The sequence below is a fragment of the Bubalus bubalis genome, chromosome 2 (assembly GCF_019923935.1).
Source record: "Bubalus bubalis isolate 160015118507 breed Murrah chromosome 2, NDDB_SH_1, whole genome shotgun sequence".
Taxonomy (NCBI): Eukaryota; Metazoa; Chordata; class Mammalia; order Artiodactyla; family Bovidae; genus Bubalus; species Bubalus bubalis.
Window position 1 is genome coordinate 106,429,366 of NC_059158.1, and position 16,677 is coordinate 106,446,042.

Sequence of the window (16,677 nt, forward strand, 5' to 3'; positions counted from 1 at the left end):
ATTTATAAAAAAGAACATGTGGAGGTTACATTAAAATATGTATCACATCTCCTTTTTGAAATGTATTAGACAGCAAGCTAATTTATTATGTTTGGTTGGCATTGGTAGGGCTACTCAGTGAATATTCTGAAAGATACTGAAGTAAATCAAAGTTCTGACTCTTTACTTACCTTCTTACTGAATGACTTTAGACTAAGGTATTTATGGCAGTCATAATATATATTTAAATACTAAGAAATTTAGAAAGATTTTTGGATGAATCATTGGTTGTTAATAAGGATGGTTTGGGTATTGCAGGCTTGTGGTGATCATTGTTTTGCCACTAATTCCATCTTAAAGTTTTTTAATTAGTCATTTTTTTCTATTAGTTTTTGTGGGCAAGAACAAACTTCTTGGAAGAGCTAATTCTATAAATTGTTCAAGTACCTCAGTTATTTCTAATTTAGGATTGTTCAACCATCCAACTTTCTCATTTATTATCTTTAGCTTTCTAATTTCAGTCAAAGTCATAAAATAGAACCCAAATTATCTGTTCTAGAAAAAAGAGAGACTCCAAACTCCAGATAGTTTGATCTACATTGGAAAAAAAAAGTACACTATTTATAAAATCCCTATAGCACATTGCAACTAATCCATGAGAACATTTACTAAAGCACATGTTTTAAAAAAAGGGATGTGTAAAGATAATTTTCAAATAAGCTTTAATTATACAGAATGCAGTGACTTTAGTTTGTCCAATAAGAATTTTAGCATTGAGAGTATTTCCTGAATTGACCAGATAACTGGATTTTTATATCCCACTTTACTTGGTAGTGGCCACATCCTGAGTTGTGTGAACATGAGGAATGTTCCTCAATCTAAAAACAGTGAATAACAGAATATATATTCTAGGGAAAACTGAGGAAGAAATGATGGCATCAGTACCTGCTTCAGTATTTTACCAAATAATAGCTGAAAGAATGTTTTAAAAGGTACCAAATCAGAGATTTTCTATGCTAAGATGGTAGATCAATGAGATTTTCTATGACATAAACATATTAAAGAGTTGTAACAAGGCTCATTGGAGGTTACTACATCTTCATGGAAACCATTTTCTTGGATTTGCCCTCTGAGTTATGAGGAATTCAAGGTATGCATACTTAATGTGAACGTCTGAAGTCATGGCATATCAGAGAGAATCTGTGTTTCATAGGTTATCTATCTATGCAGGCTCATTGTTGTAATGCACACAGGAAATCAGGTTGGTAAACTTGGCACATAGATTATCTCACATCCAACACCATCCCTGGAAAGTATAGATCTAAAAAGTAGTAAAATATCAGAGCAGTGCTGGAAAACAAGGAGGGATCCACAGAGGAAATATAAATATCTAAAGAATTCCTAAATAAAGTTAATATTACTATTTATTACAAAAATAAAAACTATATAAATTGATAAGAAAAAAATTTGTGTAGCATAATAACCATAGAAAAAATTGAAAATATATATTAGTCCCTAAAGGTTATGTGGCTGAGTTTTCCAATCTTGAAGAAATAGAAAATTCCCCTTGTTATATAATCTCTTCCAGAAAAATAAGGGAAGTTGCTTTATTATAGGGCATGTACACCTTCAGATTTATAAGTCAAAGCCACTATCACTCTCTATATATTTTCACCATCAATAAATGAATTCTAATTTCATACTTACCCAACAACATTTGGTGTTATTATTCTTATTTGTTTTTTAGAGATGAAAATGTCATATCCTATTATTTTTTTTAAATTTTATTTTATTTTTAAACTTTACATAATTGTATTAGTTTTGCCAAATATCAAAATGAATCCGCCACAGGTATACATGTGTTCCCCATCCTGAACCCTCCTCCCTCCTCCCTCCCCATTCCATCCCTCTGGGTCGTCCCAGTGCACCAGCCCCAAGCATCCAGTATCGTGCATCGAACCTGGACTGGCAATTCGTTTCCTATTATTTTAATTTATATTTTCTTAATCACCAGATTATCTGTTAAAATGTTTATTAGTAATTACTTTTATAAACAGGGGTCATCTTAAATACAACAATATATACAATATAATTAGTGGAACATACGTTTGTTGAGTAGGTACTAATACATGTATAGAAATGATTCTCAATAAATTCTGCATCATGACTATCTCCTGGGAGGGCTCAAGCTAGAGTGAATTTTTCCTAGAATTGAGTAGATTAGATTTCTGTTAACAAATATTTAATCCCTTCTCCCCTTGACGTCCATAAAAAGAGCACACTTAGCTATTCTATTGATTTTGGGCTGGGCAGTGTGATTTGTTTAGGGCAGTAGAATATGGATGGAAGTTAAAGTGTACTAACCCTTAAAGAAACCCCATATTTCCACTCACCTCTCTGGTGAAAGCTTCTATTTCTTCATGAAAAGTAATTATTTTAAGTAACTGCTGGTGGAATAGGGCTAAACTCAACAGGAGCCTTTAGTTGAGCCATCTCTTAGATACATGAGCAAGAAATCCATTTTTATGTAATAGTACTACAAATCAATAGGAAAAAAATGACAAAAGATATGAACAAATACATCACAGAAGACAACAAATAAATGAACACCATAAGAAGGATGCTCAACTTTACCAGGAAAATGCAGAAAAGAATGAGAGAAAGTATCATTAACATGTCAAGCAAACCAGCATTTTTCTCTCACCAGGTTGGTAGAATTGATAGTTTGATCAGATATAGTGTTAATGTGGATATGTAAATTGAGTATCATGTCTTTGCTGAAAATAATTTACTTTAGCTTTTTGGGAACACAACTTGACAGTATCTCTTAACAGAAACAAAGGCAAACACCTAAAGCCCCAGAATTCCCACTAGGGAAATTAGAGATCTCTCATAGAGAAATCTTGTTCACATATGTAAAGAGTCATGCAAAAACTATCTTTACTGTAGCAGTATTGGTGAGAACCTAAAAACACTTTTCCTGTTCCATTATTAGATAATACTGAAAATAGGCAACCTGGGTACTTTTTCTGGGAAGATAAAATTAAGAACAAACTATAACAGATTATTTATCAATAATAACAAAGTTCTTATCAAAACTAGCTTCCAGACCCTCATCTCTCAATCAAAAAGTATATAATACATAGTGGTAAATTCTGTTAACTTCAACCCAGTTTCTTACTGTGTAAGACTTCCTTTAAAAATCATTCTGACCAGGCCTTAAAATCCAAATTCCCCTTTCTGGGAGATTCCAAAATTCTATGAACTGGATATTCTCTCTTACCATAGTCAATCTAATCAACTTATCATTGCTTGGTTAAAGATTTTCCAGGAGATATTTAGAGAGTTGAGAGTCAAGATTAGAAATAGCAGTATCTATATCTATATAATGGAGAAGAGTACAGTTATGAAGCCAGATTTCCTGGTTGAATTGATATAGCGAATTCTTGTTAAAAGTAAATTAGTAAATTTATTTAAACCAGTTTGGATAAGGACACAGATTTTAAGGTTTCAAGAAGTGTTAGACCTAAACAGTAATAAATAAGTAAATGTCCTAAATCTCTATCAACAGAAGAATAATTAAAAAGACCTACAATTCATTTGTATTATGTACAGTTAAATAGAAAGTTAATAGAAGAAAAGTGAATTATAACATGAAATGTACCATGTTCAGTTTAGTTCGGTTCAGTCGCTCAGTCGTGTGCAACTCTTTGCGACCCCATGAACCGCAGCACGTCAGGCCACCCTGTCCATCACCAACTCCCAGAGTCTACCCAAACCCATGTCCATTGTGTCGGTGATGCCATCCAGCCATCTCATCCTCTGCCATCCCCTTCTCCTCCTGCCCTCAATCTTTCCCAGCATCAGGGTCTTTTCCAAAGAGTCAGCTCTTCACATCAGGTGGACAAAGTATTGGAGTTTCAGCTTCAACATCAGTTCTTCCAATGAACACTCAGGACTGATCTCCTTTAGGATGGACTGGTTGGATCTCCTTGCTGTCCAAGGGACTCTCAAGAGTCTTCTCCAACACCACAGTTCAAAAGCATCAATTCTTCTGCGCTCAGCTTTCCTTATAGTCCAACTCTCACAGCCATACATGACAACTGGAAAAACCATAGCCTTAACCATGTATTTAAGTAAAAATAAACTATAGGTATGTAATGTATGCTCCAGTAATATATGAAAATTTTATTTAAGTATCACATCAAACCCAGAACAGTGTTCATTTCTGAGGGAAAGGAATGGATGAGATTGAAAATTACTGAAAGGAGTTGTATTTTTTTTGAAAGAAAATATTTATGCATTAATTGATTTTTCTTACAGAGGACATATTTTCATTGTTTTTTTTTCACATGGTGGTGATGAAAAACAGTTCATATAGTATGTGGAACTCTAAAATGTTCATAAAATGCATGCCTTTTTCATCTAAAACTTCCAAATAATTTACAAGTGAACATACAGAGTATTTTCAAGTACTTCTTTATTTATGATTTTCAAATAGTCACTTCAGGAAAGAGACTCAACAGCTGTTTTACTGAAGCACTAAGAAAATCTAAGTCATGAAGTGAGCAGTAATTCCTTAACCAATGAAAATGTCAGGAGGCATTTAGATAGGCAAAATATCATTCTTCCTGGATAGTTAGATTGTGTGTTGCTTCATTTAATTTTTGGCAAATTGATCCATTTTGCTTTCATGAATACATTTCTAGAAATCATAGGATGTTTTACATTGGCTCAGAAGGAAATATTTTCCTCAATAAAATCAAGCAGCATAATTTTTCTGGTCTTTAATCAGGACAAGGAGGAAAGAAATTTCAGTTGTTAAGCTTTAAGGTTTGAAATAGAACTCTTCCTTAATACAATGTTTATCAGTATCAATCAAATATAGTCTAACAAGATATTATGTATAACAGAATCCTCAAAGGCAGTTAATGTATTTCAGTGCACTTTTTTTTTTAAAGAATAATCTGTTACTTTAGACTTTATAGATCTCATTCAGATCTTTTATGTGTACCATTGAAACACATTTAAAAAGACAAATGAGTTTAAGGGAAAAATACTGATCCAGAAACACAAAGTACAAAATTAAAGTGTGTTAATCACTAGCTCTAATATATGATTTATATGTTTTCCTGCTTTACTGCTGCTGCTGCTGCTAAATCGCTTCAGTCGTGTCCGACTCTGTGCGACCCCATAGACGGCAGCCCACCAGGCTCCCCCATGCCTGGGATTCTCCAGGCAAGAACACTGGAGTGGGTTGCCATTTCCTGCCTTACTGAGGTATAAATGACACAAATTTATATTAGTTTAAGGTGTACAACATGATGATCTAGTATGTGTATATATTGTGAAATAAAGTGCAATAAGTTCAGTTAACATTTTATCACCTCATTAGGAACTTTTTTTTTTTTTTTTTGGTGATGAAAATTCTTAAGATCCACTTTCAAATATGCAACACAGTATTGGTAGCAATAGTCCGCATGCTGTACATTACATTTCCAAGACTTATCTTATGGCTAGAAATTTGTACATTTTGACTGCCTTCATCCATTTCTTCTTCCCACCACTCCCAACTCTGACAATAACAAATACATTTTCTACGAGTTCAGATTCTCCATATAAGGGTGATCATACAGTATTTATCTCTTTCTAAGTAAGTATTGCTTACTTCACGTATCGTAATGCCCTAGAAGTTCATCTATATTATTAAAAATGGCAAGATTTCCTTCTTTTTATAAATTAATACAATTCTATTATATATGTATAGTTATAGATACAGATATATCATATTTTTAATCCAGCTATCTATTGACTGATACATAGGTTGTTTGCCTATCTTGGCTATTGTAAATTTAATGCTGCAGTGAATATGTGGGTGTGCAGGTATCTCTTCAAGATTATGATTTTTTTCCTTAGATATATACTCAGAAATGGGCTTCCTGAATCTCATGGTAGCTCTATTTTTAATTTTTTTAGGAAACTCCATACTTTTTTACAGAGTGGCTGTACCAATTTACATTTCCATTAACAGTGCACAAGAGTTTTCTTTTCTTCACATCCTTACTCACACTTGCCATCTCTTACCTTTTAGATAATAGCCATTATAACAGGTGTGAGGTGATAGCTCATTGTGATTTTAATTTTCATTTCCCTTTTGATTAATAACATCGATCTCCTTTTCATGTATATGCTGTTTCCCATTTGTATGTCTTCTTTGGAAAATGTCTATCCAGATTTTCTACCTATATTTAAATTGGATTTTGTTGTTATTGATTTCTGTACACTTTTTATGTGTTTTGGATGTTAGTCCCGTATAAGATAAATGATTTGCAAATGTTTTTTCCTAGCCTATGTTTCCTTATCAAATTGTTGATGGATTTCTTTGCTTTAGTTTGATATAGTCCCACTTGTTTATTTTTGCCTTTGCTTATGGTATCAAATCTATCATTGAAAAGCCTATGCCATGGAGTTCTTTTTTTTTTAATGTTTTATTCTTTCTAGGCATTTTATGCTTTAGGTCTTATTTTCAAGTATTTAATTTAATTGAGTGGATTTTTGTGCATGGTGTAAGATAGTGGTCTAATTTCATTGGTTTCATGTCAGTGTGCAAATTGCCATACACCATTTATTAAAGAGACTGACATCCCTCATTATATATTCCTGGGTTATTTGAGATAAATTATCTGACCATACGTGCATGGGTTTATTTTTGGGCTCTCTATTCTGTTTCATTGGGATATATGTCTATGTTTATGCCAATGGTATACTGTTTTGATTACTGTAGCATTGTAGTATTGTTTGAAATCAGGAAGTTTGATACTTTCAGTTTTGTTCTTCCTTCTCAAGATTACTTTGACTATTTGAGATTTTTTGTGGCTCTATACAAATTTTAGAATTGTTTACACAATTTCATTGAAATTTTGATAGGGATTGTATTGAAAGTGCAGTTTGCTCTGGATATTATGGAGATTTTAATGATATTATTTTTGCTAGTTTATGAACAAAGAATATGTTTTGATTTATTTGTGTTTTCAGTTTTTATGTCAATTGACATGAAAATGTGACAATTTTAATGTCATATATGTTTAGTGTACAGATCTTTCACATCCTTGGTTAAATTTTTTCCAAGGTATTTTTATCTTTTTGATGCATTTATAAATGGGATTTATTTCTTAAATTGTTTTTTCTGCTATTTCATTATTAATGTATAAAAATAAGATTTTTTAATGTTTATTTTGTATTCTGCAATTTTACAGTATTCATTTATTAGTTCTAGCAGTTTTGAGAGGAGTTTTAAGGCCTTATATTTGTAGTGTAATGTCATCTCCAAATAGAAATAGTTTTATTTGTTCCTTTCCAATTCAAATGCCTTTGTTTCCTTTCCTTACTTAGTTGTCCTGAGTAGGATTTCCAGTGGTATATTGAATACAATTGGCAAGAGTGGGCATTTTTGTCTTGTTATTGATCTTAGAGGTAAAGCTTTCTGCTTTTCACTGTTGAATATAAAGTTAGCTGTGGATATGTTATATATAACCCTGATCATATTGAGGTAATTTCTCTTTTTGACCAGGTTGTTGAAAGTTTTTATCACAAGTAGATGATGAATTTCGTCAAGAACTTTTCCTCCATTATATGATTTTTATCCTTTATTTTGTTAATGTGGTATATTTCATTGATTTGTACTGTTAAACCGTCTTTGAATCCCTGTAACAAGTCTCACTTGTTGTGCTGTATGATCCTTTTAATCTATAGTTGAATTCAGTTTGTTCATACTTATGTAAGACTTTTGCATCTATGTTCATCAGAGATTGTTGTTGTTCAGTCACTAAGTCATGTCTGACTCTTTGCGACCCCATGGACTGCAGCACACCAGGCTTCCCTGTCCTTCACCATCTCCGGGAGTTTGCTCAAATTCACGTCCATTGAGTCAGTGATGCCATCCAACCATCACATCCTCTGTTCTTCCCTTCTCTGCCTGCATTCAATCTTTCCAAGCATCAAGGTACATGGTACAGATACCTTCTTTATGGTCCAACTCTCACATCCATACATGACTACTGGAAAAACCATAGCTTTGACTATGTAGACCTTTGTAGAGAAAGTAATGTCTCTGCTTTTTAATACATTGTATAGGTTTGTTATAGCTTTTCTTCCAAGAAGCAAGCATCTTTTAATTTCATGGCTGCAGTTACCATCTGCAGTGATTTTAGAGCACAAGAAAATAAAGTCTGTCACTGTTTCCTTTTTTTACCCATTTATTTGCCATGACGTGAAAGGGACCGGATACTATGATCTTAGTTTTTTGAATGTTGAGATTTAATGTTGAATATCATCAGGGATATTGGCTTGTACTTTTCTTTTTACTATATTTTTCTTATCAGGTTTTGGTCTCAGGATAATGTAGTCTTGTAAAGTGAGTTTAATGTTCCTTCCTTTTTATTTTTTTTTTTGGAAGAGTTTGAGATGATCTCATATTAATTTTTGTAAAATTTTTAGTCAGCCATTTATTTTTAAAATTTTTATTGAAATATAGATGATTTATGAGTTTTTTGAGGTTCAGGTGTACTGTAAATTGAATCAGTTATATATATATATATATATATATATATATATATATATATAAAACACTCTTTTTTTAGATTCTTTTCTCATATAGGCCATTCCATAGTATTGAGCATAGTTCCCTGTGTGATATATTATTAGTTATATTATATTATATAGTATGTTATATATATATTATATATAATATATATATATTATATAGTATTATATTATAACTATTATTATTATTTATTTATTTTCTATACAGCAGTGTCAATCCCAGTCTCCCAGTTCATCCCTTATCCCTTTTCCCCATTGGTAACCATAAGTTTGTCTTCTACTTTTGTGACTATTTTTATTTTGTTAATAAGTTTATTTGTCCCATTTTTATAGACTTTTCAAAAAAGGTGTCATATGATATTTTTTCTTTCTCTGACTGGCTTACATTACTCACTTTGACAGTCTCTAGGTCCATCCAAGTTGCTGCAAATGGCATTATTTCAGTTTTTCTTGCAAAGTAATATTCCATTGTATTTATGTACCACATTTTATTTTTCCACTTCTATGTTGATGGACATTTAATTTGCTTTCCTATCTTTGCTATTGCACATAGTGCTTCTGTGAACATCTTGACTATTTGTATTTTACTGAATTGATTTTCTCCAGATATATGCCCAGGAGTGGAATTTGTGGGTCATACGTTAGGTTGCTAAGAGTTGGACACGACTGAGTGACTTCATTTTCACTTTTTACTTTCATGCATTGGAGAAGGAAATGGCAACCCACTCCAGTGTTCTTGCCTGGAGAATCACTGGAGGAGAATTCCACCAGGGGGAGCCTGGTGGGCTTCCATCTATGGGGTCACACAGAGTCAGATGTGACTGAAGCTATTTAGCAGCAGCAGGAGCATGTTATATCTATATTTAATTTTTTCAGGAACCTTCATACTGTTATGCATAATGGTTGCATCAGTTTGTATCCCTACCATCAGTGTATGAGGGTTCCCTTTTCTCCATACTTTCTTCAATATTTATTGCTTGTATATTTTTTGATGATGGCCATTTTGACTGGTGTTAGGTGATACCTTGCTGTATTTTTGATGAGTACTTCTGTAATAATTAGTGATGGTGAACGCCTTTTATTTTTTTTGACCATCTGTATGTCTTCTTTGGAGAAATGTCTGTTTAGATCTTCTGCCCATTTTTTTTATTGGGTTGTTTGTTCTCTTGATATTGAGCTGAATGAGCATTTTGTACATTTTTGGAGATTAGTTCCTTCTCAGTCACTTTGTTTGCAAATATTTGCTCCCGTTCTGTAGGTTGCCTTTTTATTTTGTTTACAGTTTCCTTTGCTGTGCAAACATTTTTAAGCTTAATTTGGTCCTGTGTTTATTTTTATTTTCATAACTCTAAGAAATGGATCAGACAATACCTTGCTGCAGTTTATATCAGAGAGTATTCTATGTTTTTCTCTTAAGAGTTTTAGAGTATTCAGACATATATTTAACTTGAATCCATTTTGAGTTTATTTTGTGTAATATGTTAGAGGGTGTTGTAATTTCATCCTTTTACATGCAGCTGTCCAATTTTCACAGCACCACTTATTGAAAAGTCATTTTTATATTCTTGCCATTTATATAGTCGTATATATTCATGCCTCCTTTGTTAGAAAACAGTTGATCATAGGTGCATGAATTTATCTCTGGACTTGTATCATGTACTGTTGATGCATATTTCTGTTTTTGTGCCACTACCAAACTATTTTGATTACTTGTAGCTTTGTAGAATAGTCTGAAGTCAGGGAACCTGATTCCTCAAGCTGTTTTTCAGATGTTTGATAGAATTTATAAGCAATGTTATCTAGTCCTGGTCTCCTCTTTGTTGGGAGTTATTACTGATTCAGTTTCCTTAGTAGTAACTAATCTGTTCAGAATTTATATTTCTTTCTGATTCATACTTGATGGATTGTATGTTTCTATGAGTTTGCCTGGTTCTTCCCATTTGTCCAATTTGTTGGCATATAGTTGTTTATATTAGCATTTTATGGTCCTTTTATTTATGTGCTATCAGTTCTGATGACTCCTCTTTCCTTTCTAGTTTTGTTTGAGTATGCTTTCTTTTTTTCTTAGTAAGCCTAGGTAATTTTTTTTTTGTTAATTTTGTTAATGTTATATAAAAATATCTGTTTCATTAATCATTCTTTTTTTTTTACTTTCTATTTAATTTCCTCTCATGTTTTGTATTTATAGGTATGGTTTTATTGATGCCATTTTGTTCATTATTTTATGGATGTTTTGTAATTATGTTTTTTCTTTCTTTCTCTTTTTCTCTCTTCCTTTGTGATTTGATACTTTCCTGTAGTGGTGTGCTTGAACTTCTTTCTGGGGATTTTTTTGTGTATATTTGCTCTATATTTTCACTCTTTGATTATCATGAGGTTTACACAAAATGTATTTATGATAGTTTATTTTCAGTTGATAACTTCAAATGCCTAATGAATCCCTGTATTTTTTTCTTACTTTTTTTTTGTTTATGATATCACATTTTACCTTATCTATTAACAAAATTTTTAGGGATATTATTTTTAAAATTATTTGTAACTTTTTTCTTAACCTTCATATTTTTAGAAATGTGACAATTCTATCCACCATCATTACATTAGAGTATTCTATACTTATCTGTATATTTGCCTTTACCAGTGAGATTGATACTTTCACATATTTCTCTCATATATTTTTCTCTTACTAATTAGAATCCTTTTGTTGCAGCCTGAAGAAATCCAGTTAACATATTTTATAAGGCAGGTCTAGTGGTGATGAACTCATTCAGCTTTTTCTTGAATGGAAAACTCTTTACCTCTCCTTCAATTCTGAATGATAATTTTGCTGAGTCCAGTATTCTTAGATGTCAGGATTTTTTTTTATATATACTTTCATATTTTTAAATATGTTATGTCATTTCTTTCAGGCCTTCAAAATTTCTGCTCGAAAATCTGTCAATAGCTATATGCATACTAAGTTGCTTCAGTCATGTCTGATTCTGTACAACCCTATGGACTGTAGCCCGTCAGGCTCCTATCTGTGGGATTTCCCAGGCAAGAATACTGGAGTGAGTTGCTATTTCCTTCTCCAGGGGATCTTTCCAATCCAAGGATTGAACCGGTGTCTCCGAAGTCTCCTGCACTGGCAGGTGGGCTCTTTACCACTAGCCCCACCTTGAAGCCCTGCTGATAGTAATAGATGTTCCTTTTTGTATAACTTTTCTCTCTTAATTTGCTGGGGTTTCACTGTGACTTAGCAGCAGCAGCAGCACTGAGTTCTTACTTTGAATTCTCTGGACTTCCAGATCTACATAGCTGTTTTTTGTTTGTTTTTCCAATGTTAGGGAATGCTCAGCCATTATTTATTTAAACAAACTTTTCATACTTTTCTTTCTATCTGTCCTTCTTCTAGGAATGCAATAGTGCAATTTTTATTTTTCAATTCTGTCTTATAAATCTGTTAAGCTGTTTTCTGTTTTCACTCTTTTTTATTGTTTTAGTCATTCTTAATGAATGGGTTTCACTACCTTGTTTTCAATTTGCTGATTTTTTTCTTCTGCCAAAGTTATGTCTACTGAATACCTCTGTTGCATGGGTTTGTTTGTTTTTTTAGTTAAATTATTATATTTTTCAACTTTGTGATTTTTGCTTGGTGGTATTCTCATTTAGTCTGACTGTTTGTGACCCCATGGACTGTGGCAAGCCACGCTGCTCTGTCCTCCACTGTCTCCTAGAATTTGCTCAGATTCATGGCCATTGCATCAGTGATGCTATCTAACCAACTAATCCTCTGCTTGCCCCCTTTTAATTTTCTCTTCAGCATTTCCCAGCATCAGAGTCTTTTAATATGAGTTGGTTCTTCATATCAAAGGGACAGAGTATTGGAGTTTCAGATTAAGCATCAGTCTTTTCAATGAATATTCAGGATTGATTGCCTTTAGGATTATTTTTTTCTTTTTGATCTTCTTGTAAGGGAGATCTCTTATGAGGGACTCTCAAGAATCTTCTCCAGCAACACAATTTGAAAGCATCAATACTTTGGTGCTCAGCCTTCTTTTATAGCCCACATCTCACACCCACACATGACTACTGGAAAAACCATAGTTTTGACCATAAGGACCATTGTCAGAAAAGTGATGGTTTTGCTTTTCATAAACTGTGTCATAGTTTTCATTCCAAGGAGCAAGCATCTTTTAATTTCATGACTGCAGTCCCTGTCCCCAGTAAGTTTGGAGCTCAGAAAATAAAATCTGTCACTTCTTCCAATTTTTCCCCTTCTATTTTCCATGAAGCAATGGGTCTGGAAGCCATAACCTTAGTTTTTTGAATGTTTAGTTTCAAGCCAGCTCTTTCAGTCTACACGTTCACTCTCATCAAGAGGCTCTTTAACTCCTCTTTACTTTATGCCATTAGAGTATTATCAACTGCATAACTGAGGTTGTTGATATTTCTCCCAGCAGTCTTGAATTCAGCTTGTAATACATTCAGTTGGCATTTCGTGTGATGTATGCTGTATATAAGTTAAATAAGCAGATTGATGATATACAACATTGACATACTCCTCTCCCAATTTTGAACCAGTCAATTGTTCCATGTTCGGTTCTAACTCTTGCTTCTTGAACCACACCCAGGTTTCTTAGGAGACAAGTAAGGGGGTCTGGTATTCCCATCTCTTTAAGAATTTTACACAGTTTGTTGTGATCCACATAGTCAAAAAGCATAGTCAATGAAACAGAAGTAGATGTTTTTCTGGAATTCTTGTGCTTTCTCCATGATCCAATGAATGTTGGCAATTTGATCTCTGGTTCCTCTGCCTTTTCTAAACCTGGCTTGTACATTTGGAAGTTCTCGGTTCATGTACTACTAAAGCCTAGCCTGAAGGATTTTGTGTATAACCTTAGTAGCATGGAAAATGAGCTTAATTGTATGGTAGCATGAACATTATTTGACATTGGCCTTCTTTGGGATTGGAATGAAAACTGAAATTTTCCAGTCCTGTGGTCACTGCTGAGTTTTCCAGATTTGCTGGCTTATTGAGTGAAGCACATTAATAGCATCATATTTTCAGATTTTAAAAAGCTCAGCTTGTATTCCTTCACCTTTGCTAGCTTTGTTCATAGTGAAAGTGAAAGTGAAGTTGCTCAGTGATGTCCGACTTTTTGGGACCCCGTGGGCTGTAGCCTACCAGGCTCCTCTGTCTATGGGATTTTCCAGGCAATAGTACTGGAGTGGATTGCCATTTCCTTCTCCAGGTGATCTTCCCAACCCAGGGATTGAACCTGGGTCTCCCGCATTGTAGACAGATGCTTTACTGTCTGAGCCACCAGGGAAGTCCTAGTAGTCGTGCTTCCTAAGGTCCACTTGACTTCACACTCCAGCTACACATAAGTGAACACACCATCATGATTATCTGGGTCATTAGACCTTTTTTGTATAGTTCTTCTGTGTATTTTTGTCACCTCTTCTTAATATCTTCTGTTTCTGTTAGGTCCTTACTGTTTCTGTCCTTTATGGTGCCCATCCTCATATGAAATATTTCCTTGATCTCTCCAATATCCTTGAAGAGATCTCTAGTTTTTCCCATCCTATTGTTTTCCTCTGTTTCTTTACATTGTTCACTTAAAGAAGGCCTTCTATCTCTCCTTGATATTTTCTAAACTTCTGCATTCTGTTGGGAACATCTTTAATCCCTTTCTCCCTTGCATGTTGCCTTTCTTCTTTCTCCAGCTATTTGTAAAGATTCCTCAGACAACTACCTTGCCCTCTTGTATTTCTTTTTCTTCAGGATGGTTTAAATCTTTGTTTCTTGTACATGAACCCTTGTTCTTTGTACCATGAATCTTTGTTATGAACCTCCAGCCATAGTTCATCAGGCATTCTGTCTGACAGATCTAATCCCTTGAATCTATTAATCACTTCCACTGTGTAATCATATTTGATTTAGGTCATACCTACATGGCCTAGAGGTTTTCCATACTTTCTTCAATTTAAGCATGCATTTTGAAATAACAGTCTCTTAATCTGAGCCACAGTCAGCTTCAGGTCTTGTTTTTGCTGACTGTATAGAGTTTCTCTGTCTTTGGCTGCTAACAACATTATCAGTCTTGACAATTGACCATATGGTGATGTCCATGTGTAAAGTCGTTACTGGGGTTGATGGAAAAGGATATGTGCTATCACCAATGATTTTTCTTGAGAAAACTCTGTTAGCCTTGGCCCGGCTTCATTTTGTATTCCAAGGCAAAGTTGCCTGTTATTCCAGGGATTACTTAACTTCTTACTATTGAATTCTAATACACTCATCTGAATGCAGAGATCCAAAGAATAGCAAGAAGAGATAAGAAAGCCTTCCTCAGTGATCCATGCAAAGTAATAGTGGAAAAACATGTAATGGAAAGACTAGAGATAGGTTCAAGAAAATTAAATATACAAAGGGAACATCATGCAAAGATGATCACAATAAAAGACAGAAGCAGTATGGACCTAACAAAAGCAGAAGATATTAAGAAGAGGTAGCAAGAATACACAGAACTATACAAGAAAGATCTTAATCTAGATAGCCATAATGGTGTAATCACTCACCTAGAGTCATACATCCTGGAATGAGAAGTCAAGTGGGCCTTAGGAAACGTCACTACGAACAAAGCTAGTAGAGGTGATAGAATTCCAGTTGAGCTATTACAAATCCCTAAAGGATGATGCTATGAAAGTGCTGCACTCATTATGCCAGAAAATTTGGAAAATGCAGCAGTGGCCACAGGACTGAAAAGGTCAGTGTACATTCCAATCCTAAGAAAAGCAATGCCAAAGAATGTTGAAACTACTGCACATTTGCACTCACTCACTCATGCTAGTAAAGTAATACTCAAAATTCTCCAAGCCAGGCTTCAACAATACATGAACCAAGAACTTCCAGATGTTCAAGCTGGATTTAGAAAAGGCAGAGGAACCAGAGATCAAATTGCCAAAATCTGTTGGATCATAGAAAAAGCAAGAGAGTTCCAGAAAAACATGTACTGTTTTATTGGCTACACCAAGGCCTTTCACTGCGTGGAACAGAAAAAAATGGAAAATTCTTAAAGAGATGGGAATACCATACCACCTTACCTACCTCCTGAGAAATCTGTATGCAGATCAAGAAGCAGCAGTTAGAACCGCACATGGAACAACAGACTGGTTCCAAATTGGGAATGGAGTACATCAAGGCTGTATATTGTCACCCAGCTTATTTAGCTTATATGCACAGTACATCATGTGAAATGCAGGGCTCAATGAAGCATAAGCTTGAAGCAAGATTGCCAGGAGAAATATCAATAACCTCATATATGCAAATGACACCACCCTTATCGCAGAAAGCGAAGAGGAACTGAAGAGTCTCTTGAAGAAAGTGAAAGAGGAGAGTGAAAAAGCTGGCTTAAAATGCGACCTTCAAAAGACGAGGATCATGGTATCCAGTTCTATCATGAATTGCAAATAGATGGGGAAACAATGGAAACAGTGAGAGACTTTATATTCTTGGTGTCCAAAATCACTGCAGATGGTGACTGCAGCCATTAAATTAAAAGAAGCTTGCTCCTTGGAAGAAAAGCTATGACCAACCTACACAGCATATAGAAAAGCAGAGACAGTACTTTGCCAACGAAGTTCTGTCTAGTCGAAACTATGATTTTCCCTATAATAATTGTGTATGTGAGAGTTGGACCATAAAGAAGCTGAGCTCTCAAGGATGGATGCTTTTGAACTGTGGTGTTGGAGAAGACTCTTGAGAGTCCCTTGGACTGCAAGGAGATGAAAGCAGTCAATCCTAAAGGAAATCAGTCCTGAATATTTGTTGGAAGGACTGATGCTGAAGCTGAAGCTCCAATACTTAGGCAACCTGATGTGAAGAACTGACTCATTGGTAAAGATCCTTATGCTGAAAAAGACTGATGGTAGGAAAAGAAGGGGACAACAGAGGATGAGACAGTTACATGACATCACTGACTTGATGGACATGAGTCTAAATATGTTCTGGGAGCTGATGATGGACAAGAAAGCCTGGCATGCTGCAGTCCATGAGGTCACAAGGAGTCATATACGACTCAGCAACTGAACTGAACTGACTGATGATTAAAATGA